We start from the raw sequence: 22,679 nt of genomic DNA, 5'->3' as shown, positions 1-22,679 counted from the left end.
AGCAGGTCTGTGGAATAGACTGCTGGAATACTTAAGATTTATCTTGGATGAGGCAAATATTAAAAAAGAATTGAAAACATTCTTATTCAGAGCTTAGTGATGATGTGTTGGAGACACACTTTGCAGTTTGGTGCTCTTTTGGAAAGCCTAGTAAAAGCACCGAGACACTCCTTGTTCTAACTGAGCACTATATAAATTCTTCATCCATTCACCCTTTGCTTACATCAACTGCAGCATACAGCATGGGGCAATGGGTAAGCCTACTTCTGCTAATGCCAAACTTTGATTGAATGCATTTATCCCTTTCACAAGGAGCACATCCACACATGAGGTAGTTCCCTTCAGTACCAGAGTGTTTTTGTTTTTTCTTTATTATTACTTTAGTGGTGCCTTTGTTTGTAAAGCCTGATGTGATAGCAGGCGGGCTTCAACCAGATGAGAGCACAAGGCACAGCTTCATCCATTCCTGTCTCTTGCCAATGCTGTTGTATTTTCCTTTGCTTATCTGACTGGTGCTTCTTCACGCCATACCAGCAGCCCACATGTACTCTGAATATAACCTCATGAGGGTGCTCTATCTTTGCAACCCTGTATGTCTGCCATTTTATCTTTCTATCCATATTTCCTTATTTACTTTCTTTCATTCTTTCTATTCTTTCTTTCTTTCCTTCCTTGATATCTTGGCAGCCAATGCTGGCCCAATTAGCTTCTTTAACTCTGTGTTAGCCAAAGCCTTTTGATTTTAACTGTAGCAGTTTTAAGCCAGACTTCGTCAATTAGTCTGTGGTCTGTCATTCAAGTTTTTCTTCCATCCACTCCAGCATGCAGCAAGGGACAGTGTGTTAGCACACGTCAGCCATTGACACACTTCACTATGAGCCATGGTTTGCTGTCTTTATGCAAAGAGCACACCAACACACAAAGAAGTTCCTTTCCATGCCAGAGAGTACAATGGCAATGAGTGCTTTTTTGAGACCAATGCAACATTTTTTCCTTTAGCCAATGGTTTTGTTTGGATTGATGAGAGCCCAGCGGCTTCCTGAACAATAAAGTTTTCCAAAGCCCATGTCAAAACAAGAATTGCCAAAAGGCTGGCACCCGCGTCAAGCCTCTTGTCATTGCCAATACTTGTTTTGTCTTATCTTGTATTGCATACATGCCTCCTAAAATATTTCAACAGGGATCAGTGTCCATAGACAGGATTGGTACATTTGACACACAGGAAATTTGGGGAAAAAGAGCCATCATTCCTGTGCCCAAACAAGAAATATGCTAGGTATGTTGCTCCATTTTATTCCTAGTTCAAAAGAAGACAGAGGATTATGGTCCAGTGTTGTACTTAAAATATGTAAATTTGTTTAATTCCCATGTTCTGTTTAAGATGGCAACCATGCAGTACATCCTTCCTTTAATAGCTTATGAAAAAGTGCTAGCCTTTTCAGATCTCAAAGACTCATATTTACACTTACCAATGTGCCATGGTGTTTTTTCCATCCTGGGGGAGCACTATCATCCAAGAGTCCTGCCTTTCAGATGTCATGAGCATCGATAGTCTTCATAAAGGTGCTGGCCCTGCTGGTGGGTATTGTGCATTCTGAAGGCATATGTCTCTTTCAAGAAATCAAAAAATGACAAGTCGCTTGCTTGACAGAATTAATAGCCAAATCAGAGGCATCATAAAGAGACTGATTGGGAATCCAAAGGGACATGCCAGCATGTTAAGCAGTAGTGACATGGTCTGGAGCTCATACACAGCCATCGGTGCACTCTCTATTGGCAAATTGGAAGGTAATTTCTGCGAACTTTGAGAGGATGTGCCAGAAATTCTGACAATCCAAGGTGATCTTCAGTGGTGGCTTGTTCTCTGGAATCTGGACATTGTTTTTCCTTTCAGGCTTCCTCCCTCAACAGTGTGAATCACAGATGTCAGTGTCAAAGGCTGTGGAGCAACACTGAACACATAGATGCTTATGGTCTTTGGTTTCAGGAGGAGCTAGAGAACTCTTCCAACTGGAAACAATGAGCGGTCATATTGGGGGTGTCTGAATTTCATTCCAACTTCTGCAGAGAAGACAGTCTTTGTGAGGATGGACAAAATGATTGCTGCTCATATATTAATTTTCAGGGAGACATCTTGAACACCAAGTTTAGCTTTTTTGCTCAGGAGATGGATGTTCTGTTTCTGCGTGGGCCTTCAGACACTCTTTATGCTGTCCCTTTAACTCCTTCAATTTCTAGAATCTTTAGGCTTGGTGCTATTGGTAATTTATTGTTGGCACCAAAGACCCTAGAAACCTCTTCTGGTACAGTTGGAAATTCAGACACACCAAATCTTTCCTACCAGTCTATGTCCTGTGCAAACCCCAATCCTTCTGAAGTACCTGCTCCTGAAATTGGGGGTTTGGAGTTTGAAAGGGTAGCATTAGAATTGTTATTGCAGGAATTTTCAGTTTTGTTTTTTCTGAAAAGAACCCTCCGGTGGATTGTCTTGAACATATGAAAATCCTTTGCATTTTCCATTATGGTTTTTTGTTGGGTTTAGCAGTCTAAACTCAAAGAAGTCTGATATGTCTATGATTTCTGAGCCAGCCACGCATACTAAGGGGCTTTTTCATTAAGGCGGCATGTCGTACTTTATCATGTACCACCCTGGGATCTTTCCTTAGTGTTACAAGGCCTTGGGGTCCTATTTCTGAACCTCTCTTGTTGGTGGACATGAAATCTCTTCAGTCATGGTTCCTTTTGAATAGCCATTTATTCTGGCTAAGAATTTATAATTTAGGTACCTTATGCGACAATCCTTTTTAAGTTTTCATTCAGTAAGTTGTTTTAGTCCTTTCGCTGATTTTCTTCCAAAAATCCTTTCTACATTCCATTGGTCTCAGGACACTGTGTTGCCAATATTTCAACCTTCCCTATTTTCTTAGAAGGAAGACAAGCCACGTTCCTTTCATTTTCAGTGCTCTATTACCATTTATCTTTCAAGGACAGCTTCTTTTTGAAAGACTAATGCTTTAGGTATTATTCTGTCATGTCTGGACAGGGGAATTTTCCACCCTGGAAAAATCTAAAAATTTGGACTCGATTTGCAGCCTGTGAAGCACAAGGTATCTGATTTTTTAATTTTGTTCAGGAACTTTAAACAAGCTACTCTAAAAGGCAAGAAAAAATAGAACTCACCGAATTCCTGCAACAAAACCACCTAATGGATCCTCACAATCAGAATTCTGTGCCAACCAGAGCACTGAGACCGTGTTGATTGCTGCCACAGACAACATCAAAACTCTCCTCGACCGTGGAGAAACTGTGGCCTTGATCCTCCTGGAACTCTATGCGGTGTTCAATACCGTCTCCCACAACACCCTCATCAACAGACTCTACAACATTGGCATACAGCAAGACGCCCTCAAGTGGATCACCTCCTTCCTCATAGGATGCACATAGAGTATCCGACTGCCCAAGCCAACTGGATGAGGGACAACTGCCTTAGACTGAATGTGGACAAGCCAGAGGTACTGATCTTCAGGAGCAACACCTCTGCCTAGTACCACAGCTGGTGACCAGAGAAACGTTTACCAACTCCAAACCCAACAGACCACGCACGCAACCTAGGGATCATCCTCAACAGCCAACTGACCACAAAAAGGCAACTCAACGAAGTCGCCTCCTCCTGCTTCCACACTCGTTGAATGCTCTGCAGAATCTTCAGATGGATCCCAACCATCACCAAAAAGAAGCTTACCCAGGCCCTCATGACCAGCCTACTCGACTACAGCAATGCTCTCTACGCCAGCCTGTCTACCCATTTCCTCAAAAGACTTCAGACCATACAGAGCTCAGCAACTAGACTCTTCCAGGATCTCCGCAAACAGTCACACATCATCCCCCAATCTCGGAAACCTCCACAAGCTCCCCATCCAGAAGAGATGCCTGTTCAAGATCCTCGTGCATGCCTACAAAGCCCTCCATGACCAAGGACCCTCCTACATAAAACATTCACTGAATTTCAATCAACCCTCCAGGCTCCTCCTCATTCTCCCTCACCCACACCCCCGCATTCGTCCCAGCCAAAGCAGGGCCACTCCTTCTCTTACATTGCGGCCAAGACCTGCAACAACCTTCCCTTCCACCCCCCAACAGCACCCTCCCTGTCGAACTTCAGAAAGAGATTCAAGTTCTGGCTTTTCGACTGAGACACAGCATCTTCTGCGCCCAGATACTCGTAGGGGTGACCGTGCTGCACTCTACAAATGCTGATTGATTGAGCATATATTTGTTGTGTTCTGTGTTTTGTTTTGTATAGGCTTGCTGCTTACTAGTGATGGTTTTGGTATGTCCTCGCTTTGTAAATACTAGGGCGAGGAAGATGAATGAGGAGATAATCGGCTGGTTTCATATTGGTAATCTTCATTACTCTGAGTCCTAGTTTTACTTGTCACAGTCCTTGTTTTACCACCCACCCAGTCCCAGATATTTGGTACCCAGAGCCCCTTTTAGAGGTATGATAGTTTAGGAAGAATTGCAGTGAGTTTTTGTTTTTAACCTCCAAGCAGAGGTGTTTTGTAAAGCTAACACAGGCCTGATTCTGAGTTTTTGTTCTCTGGTGTTGGTGGATTATATATTTTTTCCTTCTTGTGTATTTAAATGACACATCCTTAAAGCTCTGCTATTTGATTCCAGATATATGACTGTTTTAAGTGGCTGATGGTGGACTTATCTGAGAATGTTTTGGTATTCTTGTGAGATAGATGATTAATATACTGTGCCTTAACTTCTCCAATGCATTTCTTCCAACATTAATTATATGGATCACTTTGGAATAAATGAATCAACACAGTTATAAGGAGTGCAAATTATTAACCCTGGGCGTAGTGTGTGTAGCGAGGCTACGCGGAGTGCCACGGAGCTGGCAACAAACTCCGTGAGACTCACACCCGCTCATTTCTCACGAGAAATACACATGCTGTGGTGTGGCGCATGTGAAGTTTTCTCAAGCAGTATTTCAAATGGCGAAGAAGAGGAGGAGGGCAGCCTGGGGACACTACGGTTAAAAGGTACGTTTTTTTAAATTGCTTTAAGTAAGTTTTAAGTTATATATTAATAGGGGGTGGAGGCGGGCAGCGGGCCAACTCCTCTCCACTGCGGGAGTGTGGAGATTTGCCTATTCCACGTTCTCCGTGGAACGCAGAGTAGGCACAACTCCGCACACTCCGCGGACGGAGCGGAGTTCTCCGTCCACGATTACAAATTATGCACTCAGTTAAGCATTTATTAATGGCCGTCAGTTCATCAAAATGCTTGGAGAAGCAGAAATGCCATCACACCTCCTTTGATTGTCATGACATCACTTGAAGTAACTTGAAGTACCAATTACCCCCATTGTGCCAGGGCCCGCCTTTTGTTATGGGTGCCCCCTCCCCTTTATGCCACAGGTGCCCCCCTAGGTCAAGAACGATATACAATATGCTAGAACACACTTCCTCTGGAGATCAAATCACAGCCCTCATTGGATCTCTTTAGGAAAGCCCTTAAAACCTGGTGTTTCATTAAGGCCTATCAGTAAGCTCCTGTCACCTGGTGAACTCAGCTAGATATTGAGTTAGGCGCCTTGACGCCCACTGGGCTAAGTTGCGCGGTTACAAATCACATTTAATAATTAATAATAGTGCCAGAACTTTTCCGTTAGTTAGATTACCATGGATGAAACGCATGTCAAACATTATCTCTAGTATGGCATAGTTATGCATGTCCTGTTCATGCCACGGCTGTCCTCCCTTATTCCAAGAATTACCCTAATGGGCTAGCTATACCTCTATAATACATATGTGACTAAGCATCTGGGTTAAACGTTGTGAATTGAAGAAACAAGAGCCATTGATTTACAACCAGAAGGTGTGTGTGATATCATGTGATTGTAGCTGAATTAAGAAAATACATTCATATTGCTGATCTCTTAGTTTAGTGTGCATCAACAAGTTTAAAGAGATTGAGCATGGAAGTTTCAGATTGAAATGAGGGGTTGTAGTTCTATGTTAAACATAGTTCAAGGAATATGTGCAGAGAGGGTGAGATGGGATTCCAGGTTTTCAGATTACACGCTCATGAGGATTGGGTTGTTATGTGATGCTTCTTTAATGAGGTCTGTTCCAGCAGCAGGGACTCAGAACTCAGAAGAGAGCATTGATCCCCTGAGATTTTTGCCTTATTTGCCATGCAGTTCGGAGTGCAGTGTGTATTAGTCTATGTGGTAAGCATCTAATTTCAATTGGGCACCATGGTACCATTCTGACTGCAGAGATCATATGCTTGAACTGTTTGCTCCAGAGATAAGTAATCCAAACACCGTATATGGTAGACCTGAATAGGGCTGAGTACACTTTGAGATTACCTGTGAGCAGGGAATTACTGTAATCAAGTCTCACAACACCGGGGACACGAGTATTGTCTTGAAATCTTGTTCTGGGATGAAAGATTGCATCAAAGGGAAGTCTTAACTGAAATTGTGTGATGTCCCCATTGCTTGGGTGCTTGTGGTGTCTTTTGTAGAGATGGCATGGATACCAACCTATTTTGTGCTTTTATTAATTTTTGGTTCGCTGATGCATACATTGAGAATCCTACCATGAATGGACAGGAATGCTTTTTACAGCAAAGAGATAAAAAGAAATTCAGTTTCATCTACGTGTAATTTAGGGCGGGTACTGTCATTCATGTGAAAATGGTTTCAAGCGCTAAAACTAGCTGTGTGATATGTCGGGTTGGACACTTTAATATGCAACTGTGTCATCACTTTCTGTTGGTAAAATATGCTAGAATGGCGATAAACCCAGTCTGCGAGATTTCTTATGAAGTTGAGATTTTTTCATAATCTTTTATTTGAACAATTGTCCACAGAGTTGCCCTTCAAGGTGCCTATAATGAATGCACTAACACACGATTATAAACATATCTAGTGTATGTTGTGCATCTGATCTATATTTGATTTGAATATTCGAATAATAATAACATTCTTGACAATTGCAAAACTTTCTCTCTTATGTGTTTGCCTGCTGGAAAATGAAGGACATAACCACTATGGTATAGTTGGGACCACTGGGAATTCATACAGTGTAAAAATACATACAATAACCGATTTCCCTCTGACTATAGCGATGAAACATCTTCACTAGATTTTTTCGGTGAGCTTCACTTTCAATGCAAACACAAGTTTAAAAATAATTAATTCGCTTTCTCTTTGGCTACATGGTGAATCAATAACTAGCTTTGAATATAAGGAGGCAGTCTGGTAAATATGACATTGATAGTGCACTAAAAGTATTCTAAATCGTTACCCCTGTTAAATATAGAGTGTGATGGATGATCGTAAAGGGAAGCAGCATGTCTTTCCTTGCCATAAATGAAGGATATGTTGAAGTGACGATTGATCCATATGTCTTCTTCTAAACTGCACGCCCGGAGGCTAAATATTGAGCTCTGAGAAATGCCAATGGAATGTCCTGCCCCCGTGTTAATCCCACAGCTCAAGGCGGGGAATGGCGAACCAGAGACTTGACTGGTGCCTTGATCTGGGTTAGATAGTCTTTCACCTTCACGCTGCCGGGTCAAATCCTGCGTAGGTCAGTAGGAACAAGATATTGTCACCTTCAGAATGTAAGGTTATGACATTTTCAGGTTGACTTTAGTCCTTGATTCCTTTTCAATAGCACTTATGGGCACAGAAACCTACATCATTGTATAATTAGGGTCTTGAACAATATGTGACACACATGGATTTTAAGTAACTATCACTAATTGCCTAAAAACAATGATGAAGTGCTGTGTGTCAGTCTTAACTAGCATGTCATTTCCGCATCTATTTATGGAACCCATATTTTGATTTGAGCTGAGAGAATGTTTATTTGTGTATGTGTGTCTTTGTGTGCTAGTTCAAGTATATGTAATAAGAGGTTCTAGTATATATTATAAAGAGTGTGAAAAGGTAATCACTGTGAAGAATCTTATTGCCAATGGATTGGCCCTTGGACTCTGCTGATTATAACAGGTCTGCACCATAATCTTTGTGGTGCTGTCCTTCCACCATCTCCAGCCATCATTCAGCATTCATTTTTTGCCGTTATCATTCATTCCAGTGAAACGAAATGAATGCACACACACATTTATTGGCAGTAAACCGCACATTGGATGAAATTGTTCATTGTCTGAATGCAGAGACACCCACATAATAGGAAATACAAAAGTATTAACCGTGGCAGAGCAAATGGCCTTTCAGCCGCACCAGACGGAATTTAAAACAAGCATTTGCAATGCAATATGTCTCCCATTACTAAAGGTTTGAGCTATAGGCGTTGCAAATAATAATGCAACACCAATAGCTCAAACTTTCAGTAATGCGAGAGCTCGTGCATTGCAAATGCTTGTTTGTTTAGTACCCAGTATGATCCAGATGGCCAATGTAGAGGCTTTTCGCATAAATAACCAAAGCAGGAAAGAGACTCGCCCCCTCTCAGAATAACATTGATTCTAACAAAGACAGCGCATCCGAGCGCGGCTCAAACCCATATGAAAGTGCGAGTAATGTTAGGATTTTATCCTGAAATTGATTTGAATAACAGGATAAAAGTTTTCCTGTGATGTGCTAAATCCATAATTTACAGTTTGAAATACAGTATTCCATTCGCAGCTGCAAAGGTGCAGGGTAATACATGCTTTCTGATGTCTACAGTAAAATAACCGACTATTTAATAAATAATAAACCTGCATCTCCTAGATCTGACTTGACATCTTTCGGGCACCGGTCTCCGTTCCGCTGTCGACACCGTTCATAATTCAAAATCCTGAAAGGAGATGGTGTGCTTTATTCTGAATTATTGAGTAGAAGCCGGACTGTACCACCCACTGAGGACTAAACGTCTCATGGTGCTGGGAAGAATACTTTTGGATATGCACATATATATCGAGACCAATCCCGCTGCTAAACAAAGAATCACCGACACCGTGGATGATTGAACACCATATTTATTGCACTAAGACTGATGGTGCTTTGCCAGTTGCATACAATTTAACACAAGTGGGTGAACCTGTCAGCAATTTACTTTAGACTTTATAATCAGTGAAATGAATACATTACCAATGTTGAATAAGATCACTCATTCAGCCTATCAATAAAATGCATGTCGAATGCAGTTATGTGATCAAGTGGGCATTACTGAATATAGTTTTATTGATGGTACAGTATACCCTTTTCTGCTTACCCAGTCAGGAAAAAGTGCAATGTGTTTGTGCTTTGTGCTATTTGAAATCTAATTTACATGTTAAAACCAAGTTGTAAAGACACAAAAGGTTAATTTCTATATCCTGTAACTGCGATGATAATATATATGAGTATGCAAATCCTTTTCAATATTAAGGCCCCCTGGGGACTTTGAATCGATCTCTATAATAAAGCATGATTCCAATTTCCTCAGCTGTATTCGACATTTGTCTAACGCTGTGTCTGCCTTTTTTAGTCCTTCCTCACTGTCTGAGTCTACAGTATATTTAAATCTCAGAGCAACTGACCCCCCAACAAGGCATTTGATTAAGACCCAGAGAGGTTCAAAACACGTTATGCTGCATCATGTGGATTACCTGCTGTGAATAAAACAGGTTTTAACTTAGCTTTCGATTGAATTGACTTGTGAATCATGCTGGGAAGGCAGCCTGATTTTTCTTATGCAAGATGTTAGGCGGTGACATCGCCAACAAGCCCCGACCTGCTAGGCTAGGCGTCCGTTTTCGTCAGAGTTCATTTCGATAGACATGAGCACAGAAAGCGGAGGAAATCAAAGAGGAAACTACAACAAAAAAAGAGGCAACTGGAGACAAAAATAAAGGAAAACCCCAACACAGTCATAAACCTCTCTGACCTACAACTAACCGAGGCAGAAACCCAACTTCTCTCCTTAGGTTTGACCTACTGCCCAGAAAGTAGTTTTGATTACACAACCCGCGCATTGACATTTTCAACTTCATCCGAAAACTCAAACTCATCAAATTTTTCAAACAGAAACATGGCAACAAACATCCAACTACTGACAACAACGAATTGGTCCACACTCAAGGCACTCTTGCAGTTTCTGACATTGCCACAATCAGAACTATGACAGAACTAGAATCTCCCAATGATAAGGCCACAATACAACTACTTTTACACAACGCTGGTATAGACACATCAACCAAAATCACAAGTCCATTTAAGCCACCACCCGTTTTCACGCCCATTATGCCCAGAAATGCCATAGACATCTACAACGATGTGACTGTGGAACAGGTCAAAAATTTGCACAAATGAAAAAACTAAAAGACAGAACGGACATTATCGTCAACAAATCAGACAAAGGCGGCAATATCGTCCTATGGCCACGGAACCTATACATGGAGGAGGCTTTCAGACATCTGCACAATGCAACTTGCTATAGACCTGCCACCATGAAGGAAGTAGTCGCTAGTGGCAAAGAACTCAAAAAGAGCCTCAATAACTACAGAACGGAAGGCATTATCAGTAAAGAGGAGTTCCACTTCCTGAACAACCATTTTCTTGTCCAACTGATCTTTTACTTTCTGCCAAAGGTGCAAAAGGTACATCACCGGTGCCTGGGAGACCCATCATCTCGGCACGCAAAAGCCTCTGCGAAAACATATCTAAATATGTCGACTACTTTCTGCAACAGCACGTCATCAACTTACCTACCTACTTAAGAGACACCAGCGACTTCCTTCTCAAAATCAAAAACATACTGTGGTCACCGGACTGTGTCCTAATGTCTTGTGACATAACTTCACTCTACACCAGCATACGTCATCCAGAGGGACTAAATGCATGCCATGAATTCTTGGCTAAGAGACCTATCCATTGTTACGAACACAATGAACTCATCATGTTTCTCATTGAGTGGTGCTTGCAACATAACTTTTTTATGTTTCACAACAAAACATACCAACAACTCAAGGGTGTGGCCAAGGGGCTTGCTTCTCCCCCAGCTACGCATGTCTCCATGTGGGCTGTAAGGAGCGGGTCCTCAGGGTCACACGCTCAGAATCTTGCTCCAATAACATCCTCTGTTGGCTACGCTATGTAGACGATATATTGGTGGTCTGGAAAGGTTCCATTGTCAGTGCAAAGACTTTCATCAATGAGATCAATTGTAATGACTATAATTTGGAGTTCAATGCCACCATAAGCAAAGAATCAGTGGAATTTCTGGATGTAAAAGTATATGTCTCTGAGAACACACTACAGTCCACCCTCCATTGAAAAACCACTGCAGGGAACTCCACCCTACATGCCGCCAGCTTTCACCTGAAACACCTGATAGCAAGCATTCCTTATGGGCAAATGCTGCTCTTGCGCAGAATATGCAGCAACACTACAGACCTAACCAAGTGCCAATTGGAGTTTCACATGAGATTCAGGGCCAGGGGGTACACTGAAAGACTATCACGGCAGCGATTACCAAAGCTAGCTCATTTTCCAGAGAGGCGCTATTACATGGCACATGCGCTGACATTACTACAACACAGATACTCAACCAGAGCTGACCTCTGAGAACTGGGTAACCACACTCCTAATCATCACTCACAACACCGAGGCATGTGCACTCAAATCCATTTTCAACAAACACTGGGGCATTATCAAGACTGATTCCACATTAGGACCCATGGTTGCCCCCAAGCGTGATATCACCTATAGGAGAGCCAGTTCCATGCATGATGCTGTTGTTAGAAACAGCCCTGAAATAACTAATCCCCCAAATTGGTTATCAGGTGTCAAAGGGTTTTTCAAGTGCAGCAGCTGCAGGGCATGAAGATTTGGAGTTAACACCACCCAAATCACGGTGGAGTTCAGGGATAAACACATAGTGAGCCAACAAAAACTCACTTACAGAACAGAATTCGCAGTTTACATTCTTACCTGCAGCTGCGGGCTCAGGTATGTAGGGAGCACTAAGCTCCAGGCGCACCTATGTATCTTGCAACACATTAGAGCAATTGTCAACAGTGACCCGGCATATCCTGTTGCAAGGCACTTTAAAGAAACACATGACAACAATTTGGACCACCTTAAATACTGTGTAATTCGCAATGGGCACACAATATGCTCTATTGCAGCACGCAGACAGAAAGCTTTAGTGAGCTCCTTCCTCCCCGAAGTCACCCAAAAAACTTTTGGGGTCTTTACACAGCGTACATTGCCTCTAGTGAGATGGAACAACCTGGGCCAGAACATGTCACGCAGGAACACAATACCCTAATTCTGACTAATTGATCCCATTAACATCACCAAATGGGCTAACGCTGGGACCGCCGGGTGGGGGCCCATTTATATATGATGCAGCTGTTGAGCCCCTGAGAGACCATGCAAGTGGATATCACTGTCATCTGTGTGGGATGGGTTTCTTGCCAATATAAGCATGTTTTTTTTCGCAAGCTGATCTGTGGATATTATGTATTATCACATTTAAAGGTATGTTTTGTGCTCATTTTATCGCTATCAAATGTATCATCTCGCTTCCTGTATGGTATGTGTTAGTTTCTATAAATGAAATAATAAAAAATAAAAAAAATACTGTGTAATTGACAGCATTCCACCACTCAGACGTGGGGCAAATAGAGAGTAATTGTTAAGACAACTGGACTCCAAATATATAATCGAACTCAACACCAAGGCACTGACAGGACTGAATCTCAGTGAAGACCTTGACAACTTCCTGTAAAAGGAAGTTACAACAGTTGCGCTTACAAACTTTCACCCATTTGACTTCTAAAAGTTGACTGACATTTAGTTGGTTGTCCAGTTTTTAACCCACTGCATTTCTTGTTCTCATGATTAGGAACATTGTTTTAACACACTGCACCTGGCTTGCCAGTGCTGGGAGCAACTTCAGGGTTTAATACTCGCACGTCACGGCACCTCAACACTTTCCCATGTCCTACTTCACTTATTTCCAATATTTAATTAGTGACCCTTTTGTTTAGTAGATCAACGTACTCACATCTTTTGGCCTAGGGAACAACGCAGGAACAACGCACATCACACGCAGATTTTGACATGCTATATATGACTGTTATAACACTTAGGCCCACTTAAGTACCCGTACTGCCAGCTGCCAGGGTGCCTGACTCTGGAGACCGGGGGCTCACGGTTTGATCCCCGACGCCGGTGGCAGAACAGCCGAGCACCATGTGACTCTAGGCAACAGCTTGCTTAATCTTCCCGAAGGCCCCCAGCGCCTTGACACCTTCGGGTAATTGTTCGCGCTACTGGCAGGGGCGCCTCGCGTTGGGGGTAGGTTCGTCACCTTGGCTGTTCGTGGATCAGGTACCTTACCTTTCCGAACAGCCCCACGGGAACAGACTGCGGGGCCCTGTAGAGTTACTCTTAGGGTCTCCCCTCTAGAGTAGGACCAGTTGGCCTGCACCCTGATTGACCCAGTGAGGTTGTATTTTCATTTTTAATATTTACCTTATTTTCACTGTGCAGTACCCAACACTCGAGGTCCTGAAGAATTGCCAGACAGGCAAGAAACATGTCGACCTTTTTAGATGGGTTGAGTTAGCCCACTGTAGACCAAGCAGTTCCTTTCTCCCCTCCCACCATTTTAAATAAGGGAGTCAGCCACTTGAATAAAGTCCCCTGTGGATTGACTCACCTTCTTTTAAGTTCACTATTCCCTCACGACTACACCTTCACCAGACCCCTCACACGCACTCAAACCATTGGCTGGAACAAAAGATCTCCAACAAAGAGTGCCTACGGCGCCCATCAGACATTGCAGCGCCAGTCTGACGAGGAGCAGGAGACCAATGATGAAGCATGACACCTAGGTTCCTGGGTGTGTGAGGTCTCCCAGTTCCAACAAGGGAACACCTTGTTCCCTGCTTACGTTCTGTCTCCATATCCCTACACTTACTTCCTTATCTATCCCCGGGGAACTTAGTATCCCTTTGTTTAAAAATTGTTCGCGCTTTACAAATACTGGACATTTACATTTACTTAGCATACATAGCAACATGAATTCAAATGCGCTCGCACATAATAGTTAACCGCATGGGCACTAACACGTAAAGGCTGCAATAGATGCGCTTCATCAAATGTTCCTCAGTCAGTGATGATGGCATACCTGGTTCCTTGCGTTTTACCCGTGCCACATGGCATCCATGGTGATTTTCAGGAACATATACTTGTGTTATCTCATCTATTATAGAACTAGTTTCAGTCACTAAAATCGTCTTGGGAGACTATCATAACGCCGTTTTCCACCCATTGTCAATGCCTCTATCTTTGCCCACACTTGCTTACCTCTTAACACACTGCGCATCACTGGAGTTACAGAATCCTGGGTCATCTGCACCGTTATATAGAGCACTAGTCTTTTGCCTATGTCTGTCACTGAAGTTTGCTTGTCATCTTTGCCCCTAGTCATCGGCTGATGACAAGATGTTTTTACTGCATGCTGCGAAATTGCCATGTTTTTGCCATGTCATTGAAGTTTGCTTTTCATTTTTGCGCTTAGTCATCGGCTGATGACATGATGTTTTTACTGCATGCTGCAAAATTGCCACATGTTTGCCATGTCACAATAAACTTAGAAAAGTCACTAATAGATACTGTACAAACAATGTCCATTTTCAAAGTGTGCTATGTGATCAAGACCACAGGCTTGTGGTTGAAACGTGTCATCCTGACATGTTAAAGCAATAAACGGATTAATTGTATCTTCAACTGGAGTCTGGGCGCTTGTTTGGCACGCTGCGGTCGTTCACTGGGATCCTGTTTTCATATATATATATATATATATAACTATATATAATATATATAGTTTGGGCGCAGTATCTCGGCTATTAGGTCTAAATGGGTGTCTGTGTGTTACAGGGGTATCTATGAGGTAACGGCAAGTTGGGGCCCTCAGGTTGGTGCAAAGTGACCAAACATTTGGGCCCCCAGGCAGGAACTGGGAGTGAGGTGCGAAAGCCCCAAGCACCTCAAGACCTCATATTAGAAGTACTTCATGCCACCACTGTTGGTAGAGAAACTGCCTTCGCTGCGACCAGCACCCTTGCCCCAGAAGTAAAAGCCCTCATGGTTCACCATGATATGTGACCTCCAGCAGTAGAAACAAAACCCCTAGTCACACACCTTAAACCTGCAATTGAAATGGTTTTACGCCTGCCCTGTCCCACCCCTTGCATATTGTGGCAATGCCTGCAGAAATGCTCTAGCCAACGAGCCACTAATGTTGGTATTTCACATTCAAAGCTCCTGTGTAACGTGTTGTTGCTTGTGGATCACAAGTCACACAATTCTCTGGGAAGACAGCTTAACATCTAGGGAGAATGAATAGAAACCAAACTTGTCACATGACCTATGCCTCCATTGTTCCTTCAGAGCTCCAGTCTGTGATTGCTGTTTCAGTTAATTAGCTGCAGAGCTCGTTGTCTGGTACTGGCATCTAAGGTAACAGTCCTGGGAAGCATCTTGTCCATGCATAAATAAATAAAGCTGCCCGGCCATGCTGTGTGATAAAGCATAAGGCACACAATTGATGGACGGAATGTAGTTTGGGCTGGACTATTCCCATGAGGCACATGGTCAAGACTGATTTGCATATGGCCAGTTCTAAACTGGGGTGGCATGGTGAGCAAAACAATGATGGATTTAACCCAGATCTCTTGACTGGGGGTGAATGTTTTGATTTGCTCTGCATTCCGTCCATCAAGTGTGTGTCTTTTGCTTTCTCGCCCTTAGTGCGCCAGGCATGCCCAGACGTGGATCCTGGGCTCACTGTGCCACTGGAATCAAGCTATCCTAGTTGAAGAGCGGTAAAACCCGGAAACCGGTCCCAGGATGCCTGTTTCCAGTCCAGGGAGGACCTGGATTGACAAGTCGGGCTGGACTGTTCCCATGAGGCACAGGGTCAAGACTGATTTGCATATAGCCAGGTCTAAACTGCGGTGGCATGGTGAGCAAAAGAATGATGGATTTAACCCAGATCTCTTGACTGGGGGTGAATGTTTTGATTTGCTCTGCATTCCGTCCATCAAGTGTGTGTCTTTTGCTTTCTCACTCTAAGTGCGCCAGGTATGCCCAGACGTGGATCCTAGGCTCACTGTGCCACTGGAATCAAGCTATCCTGGCTGAAGAGGGGTGAAACCCCGAAACTGGTCCTAGGATGCTTGTTTCCGGTCCAGGGAGAACCTAGCTTGGCAGTTCGGGCTGGACTGTTCCCATGAGGCACTTGGTCAAGACTGATTTGCATATGGCCAGGTCTAAACTGGGGTGGCATGGTGAGCAAAAGAATAATGGATTTAACCCAGGTCTCTAGCACGGGGTTGAATGTTTTGAATTGCTCTGCATTCCGTCCATCAAGTGTGTGTCTTTTGCTTTCTCGCCCTGTGCGATAAAGCATGGCAGGCAACACTGTGTGTACAAAAGAAAGTGTCCGCAAAAGATGAGTTTTAAAGTGAAAGCGGCATGCATAAATAAAAAAAAGCTGCTCGCCCATGCTTCATGTACAAAATAAAGCGTTGACAAAGCAAACTGGTCACGTGTTCTGGTGGGGCTGAAATGTAAAGTGAAAGTGCCCCTGATGTGTGAGGAAGCGATACAAAATAAAGGCTCACAAACCAAAACAAATGGAACCTGAAGGGTTGCCGGAGCATTGCAGAAGCGTAAAAGCATGCTCTGCCTGCAACGTCAGGCAGGAGAAAGCCATGTAAGATATTAGTGCTCTGAAGCTGTAATTAAAACATACTGAGTAACAAAACATGTAATGGGGTGTCCTCAAGGGAGGTTACAAGAAGAGAAAAGGCGTTACTAAGGAGGGACTACTAAGCCTATTAACCACTGAATAACCACCATTTACAAAGGACAGGGAGAGGAAGCAACTAAAAAGAAGGGCAGAAATTGGGCGGAGCTTCATGCTCATATCCTAAATACAGAATATTTCATGGAGATAGCGCAAACGCTGCCTTTGGAAGAAATAAAAACATTGAAGAGCAAAATGAACCTCAATGGGCATGCATTCCGCATACAGTGTTCTGAAATTCTGGGATGCAAAATTTTATTATTATACTATTCGGAGCTATAACATGAGAAATTATGGCAGGAATCGTTGTTTGCACACATATTCCCATATTCCACACCCTTGTCTTTGTGCACAATTCACCAGATGCTTATTGTTGAAATCTGGCTGAGGACAAACATCAGGACTGCGATATTCTCAGGTAATTTTTAATCCACATTCAGACAGTAACTCCTATTATTGGTCAAATTATGATTTCCATAATGAGGGCCAAATGTCTACATTGGTGCATATAAAGAAGCCATTCAATGCAATCCATTTAAAAGTTGTTGTATACGTTCAGTGTCCCCTGGAATCTAGCAAATTAATACAAGCCAACTCAAACTTCAACGATTTCAAGAAATATCTGAAGAAATATGTTAAAATGTTATCTCACTATGAGCCTGCGCGGGCACTGCCTTGTGTTCTCAGGGCACTTTCTTAATTAGAACCGTTTGGGAGACAAAGAAAAGTTGGGTTCCTTTGGTAGATTAGCAGTGGCACACAAATTGAGCTCCATTCTCGGTAGAGCATTAAAGGTCTGTTTGGTCACATTAATTGTGCTATCAGAGTGTTTTAAGTGAAAACCAACAATTTGATTTTAAAAATCCGCAATTGGGAATCAGCTCAAAAAAAGGTATTCAGAATGTAACATTTGACTAGGTGCCGTGTTTTAAACGTTATACAGCAAGTAACATTTTACATAGTGCTGTGCTTCATATTTGCTGCATGCTGTAAAAAGTCAAACCTGTGAATTAAAGCCATATAAAACAGGAAGATTACCATTGAATAATTGAAATAAAAATGTTAACTTTTCTGTCTTGATGAATAGCGTGTTACAGAAACATCAAGTTTGGCCTCCCTTACTTTCAAAAACATTTCAAAGAATGTGACCTCCCAAACAGCGATAAAATTTTAATTCTTAAAGTTTAATTTTGCTAGGCTCAAACCAGGAAAATTTGCCTGCGGCATAGAACTGTACAATGCAGATTACTGAACTGTATTTCAGGTGAATAGCTCAGTGGGTTACCTCCAGGAGCTGCATGGTATAAGTTAGAACATTGTTTTTCCCCTTGTCTTTCATTATCCTATTGTTGCTAAAAGACTTTGTTTGGGTAGAAATATTTTCTTATTAGTAAAGCCTACCCCAAACATTGTGTTATAGTTTAAGTCCCAGATTTGTGCTTCTCCAGAACAAATTATCTTAAAATATACTGCCTACTGGTATGGATGACATGATTCCTACAGCTTGCAATCTTCATTGTGTTGTGTAACGTGTCCTTTTGACTGATTTACACATATATGATTCATTGTCTTTATATAATGTGTTTGTGATGTAAAGTGCTCTGTCACTACACTGGTATAAGTAGTGCTATAAAACAAATAAAATGTATGTGAGATAGAGGCTATGGAGCGATGAGGGGTTTTGTTTTAGGGTAGTAGTCAGGGAATCGGTGAAGCAGGCAGTCATGGGGAGGGGGGAGACTGTTGCACGTGGCACCACGAGCACTAAAGACAGCCCTGAATGTATGACCTTTTTTTCATTGTGTTTTTCTGCCTCTGGTATAGAGGACTTCAACCTGTGAAGCACTTGGGGCGTTGGTTCATCTGCGGTAGAGGTATTACTCAGAAATATCAGTGTATCCTTTCATGGTAAGGTCAGAGGGGCAATGAATGGAAATGAAAATAACCTGGAAGCAATGCAATTTTTCTGTGGTTTAGATGCTGTCTTTGTTTTTAAAAAAAAGGGAGTCAGAGGAGACAAGCATGTTGGTAAGTGGAGGAGGGGAGCACCTCATATCAGATCGCCAACAAAGCTCCTATGCAATACAAGCTAGTGTTCAGACTTCTGTAGTCCTGAAAGTCATGGCCAAAGACAGGTTGGGGTAAGGTGCTGGGGCACTCTTTTCTTCTGTAACGATCCAGGAGGAGCAAGCTGCTGGATCCCTTGTAGCCGAGGCCAAAGGATAGAGGAATCCTTTTCATAAAGACACGGAAGGGGGAAGCTCCTGCCTGGGGTCGAGGGGGGCACTGTGTCTAGATATCACTGTCTACTCCATTTTAGGGTTTTCGATGCATTCTGGGATTTGTATTCCTAGGTTTATGATGAAATACAAATTACTTCAAGTTCCAGAATGCAAAGAGAAATCCTGAAATGGAGCATCTAGTCATTCATGCACCTGTGAATCTTGGCGTGGCTGTTCTGAGCAGGGGTCCAGGCGGGATACTAGTTTTAGGCAACTTCATTTGGTTTTCGAATCTGCAGTGGGAGTCTACTCCTGGGTGCTCTAGAAACATGGCATTAGGGAGTGGGTGAGGGGAAGGGTCTGTTTTTTAGCCCTAAAACTGTAGAGTTGGCTTACCCAAGGCAAGCCTCCCAGTTGTGGCCCAAGTGAGAGGGTGAGCTGCAGCAGCTCCTTTTTTCCTTAAAATACCAGAGGGGTCAGGCTCTATGGCAGCAATCTAATGTGTGCAGATACGAGCCTGAGTGGGTCATTCTGGATGGGTTTTTTTTTTCTTCACATTTCATTATAATATGGAATTTGGTGTTTTCATCTGCATATTATTAAATGAGGACTACAGATCCCAAAATGCAAAGAACAAAACCCGGAATGGTTGCGCTACTCATGCTCATACCTGGGAAACTTGAGAGCTATGTGGGGAACCTCAGAGCTATAGCATACTGTTCAAAATGGCAGGGGCTAAATCTTTTCATATAACTGCAGGGGAGTGTGGATTCAACGCTCATCTTATTAACGGCCCAAGAAAGAGAGGGGATAGGTGTCTTAATGTCAGAAGACTGTTGAGGTGCCAACTGCAAGGGATCTTTATCAATGGCCAGGCAAATAAACATCTCAAACTTACTTTTGGAACTAAATTGGACAAAAGTATCTCCTGGTATTTACAGTGCTTAGAAATGGCACAGTTCCAGGATAAAGTGTTATATAAAACAAGTAATTAGTAACAGTCATTTAAGAATTCCATACATACTTCTGAAATACTTCTGAGATCTTTTGGTTTTGTTTCAGCTATTTTAAGTTTATGTCTGAAAGGAGAAATATGGTGGCTGTTCCTACTTTTTCCACTTTGAACATAAAAATACTCTTGATTTAATAAGACCTCCCCCTCGACACCCTAGCAGCCCCTATTCTTACTCAACAGTTTTTCGGGGAGGCCCGACTTAAATACATTTTAGTCAAGAGTGGCAGCACACATGTTTTTTTGAAGCACTCTGGTCTAACATGTGGCCCTTTAATAGTCGTCGCAGCTTTGGCGGGAATACGGTAACCGTGCATCTGAAAAGAAACTCTCCAACTTTAATTGACCACTTCGCCATGACTAATACCGAATCGCGTTTCCCTTTTATACGGGATGCATTGCACTTAGTTTGATTTCCCAAAGAGGAAAATGTACATCGCAAGAAATCGACAGCTGACAGAGCCACGGAGCTCCTGCTTAAATAAACAAAAGACTGGCTGTTGTATTTATGGTGCGGTCAGTGCAGTCAAAGAAACGCAGCACGCGTGCATAGCATATGTGTCTCACTTAAAGGCGAAATGTTGGATGCCTACACAATTTAAAGTTCGAATTAAACGAATTCTATGTGACTTGCAGTCACTTAGACAAGATACGCGTTCATTCAAATTAGCTGCAACACTGTCTGGGTATTTGGGAACATACTATCGTGATGGCAACTGACGTTGTCTCCTCATTTTTTTAAATATTCATAAACCGAGACAGGTCTTGGAGCATAATTACGTATCTAAAAGGCTATGATTAAAAAACTCTCAAATTACACTGCGCAAAGATGCCTTTGAACATCTCTCAATAGGATTGTACCTCTTGTACCGCATATGCCATGCAATAAAGTTGCGCATGTCAAAAGCTTCTACCTCAACCAAATGTTGTGATGTGAGTGAGTCTAACTGGAGCACTGTTGATTGGCTCGGCTGAGATAGTGGCAATTCAGCCGCTCCTCCTGGAGGCATGATGATTACTGAGTCGGTAATGGCCTCAGAGTAATGACTCAGAATGTAATGATGCTACAAACACAGCGTAAAGGACACACCCAAACTACAATAGTGACAATGTAGGGTGCTGCCAAGGGGTGCATGGATGCCAGATAACTCATTTGCTAAGTTAAATCAAATTTGGAGTGCTTTGCAGCGTAGAGAACATCAAACATGTTTGTACTACTACAGTATGTAACCTGCTATCAACTAAAATAAAAAAACAAAGGGCCTCAAAACAGGGTATGCAGGCTAGGATCTTCATATCCGAAAGTCTAACAAGCTGGCAAAAAAACATTCTTAACTTTTCCTCAGGGGAAACCACAAAACTCGTATGAAGTGTTTGAATGCTCTTGCATTAAATGGCGCTTTAAATGAAGGAAAATAACTTACCAGGCAAAGGAGAAATAAAAACTGCAAAACCAAGAAGAGGAAGGAGGATGAGCCCAGACCAACTAGCCCGGCTGAGGCTGGGGAAAACAAAAATAAAATCTATCTGTGCAGGAATGTAGCTTCCTCTTCCAACCCTTTTATGGCAAGGCACGGTGCTATATATAGAGAAGGGTACACGCTTCCACCAAAATTGTAGAGGGAAATAGTTTAAGTGTCTTAAACATTAACTTACATTCAGAAAAGCACCATACAGCTTGTGTATTTTGCTCTACGCAAATAAACCAAATTATACTGCAGTTAGCAACGCTATAAAAATGCAAATACGTGAAGCAGTCTTTTAGCGCCAACCGTGCACACAGTTCGAAATACTGGGATAAACTCAAAGCACGAAAGCCCCACCTTTTGATGATTTGAAATGCTGTTGATAAAGTATGCGATTGAAAGGACTTTAGAAATGAGTTTTACAAGGTACAATACGAGCGCCTTGGGCTGTAACGTTATCTCCCCTAAGGCGTCGTGGAGAACTGCTTGAGTTTCAGTGAATGTTATCGCCATGTGCTGAGACATGTCAGCTGTGTGAAAGGCGCCCGATGCTAATTCGGTTTGGAGGAGCACAGTCGGCTGCGCTCTACACTCTACCTTCTATTTACTCCCGATAGCATTTCTGCTAACTTTTTGTTGTGCAGCCTTGTTATCTTGCTTGTGAAAGATGTGCGTCTTCACCTCGGGCCACGATTGTGCACGTGCATATATTCTCTTACATTCGTTTCTCCTCCGTGCTTTCAGGGCAGTAGCGCTTTATAGTCAGTGGTCTGCCTGTCTAACATAACTTAAGGCGTTCTGCTACTCAATTAGTCACCACATGAACAGCATGATGTATGAGAAAGCCATGTTCAATCAAGTTTTTGGTTATCCAAGGCCCGTGCAAGGTTTTTAGTGCCGATATCAGCATAGTTTCTCCAATTATGATATTTAGTACACACTGGATTAAATAATCACGCCACACAAAAATGGCTGGAAAACAGTTTGGTGCAGGTTTATTTCATACATGAAATATGCCAACGCGGTGGGTTAACTTACCGGCGATCCAAGGGCAGGCAGTGATGTAAAGTAGCCTAAGCTGCCCACATGCCTGACGAGCAAAACATCACTGTGGCCAACCCAATCGGTGTTACCA

The 22,679-nt window shown here is 42.6% G+C and overlaps 1 protein-coding gene across 1 annotated transcript in view; it reads right to left on the bottom strand.

Moving 5' to 3' along the window:
* The window catches only part of MYOM2 (myomesin 2), a 724,606-nt gene extending 702,970 nt beyond the window's left edge, over positions 1 to 21,636 (bottom strand). Inside the window, exon 1 of the mRNA XM_078647923.1 lies at positions 21,503 to 21,636. The gene's annotated coding sequence lies outside the window, so the exon portion shown is untranslated. The remainder of the gene's footprint in view (positions 1 to 21,502) is intronic.
* Between the last annotated feature and the right edge of the window lie 1,043 nt (positions 21,637 to 22,679).

Source organism: Lissotriton helveticus, chromosome 6 (assembly GCF_964261635.1).
Source record: "Lissotriton helveticus chromosome 6, aLisHel1.1, whole genome shotgun sequence".
Lineage (NCBI taxonomy): Eukaryota > Metazoa > Chordata > Amphibia > Caudata > Salamandridae > Lissotriton > Lissotriton helveticus.
Note: the sequence above shows the minus strand (reverse complement) of the source record. Positions and strands in the feature narration are given on the sequence as shown.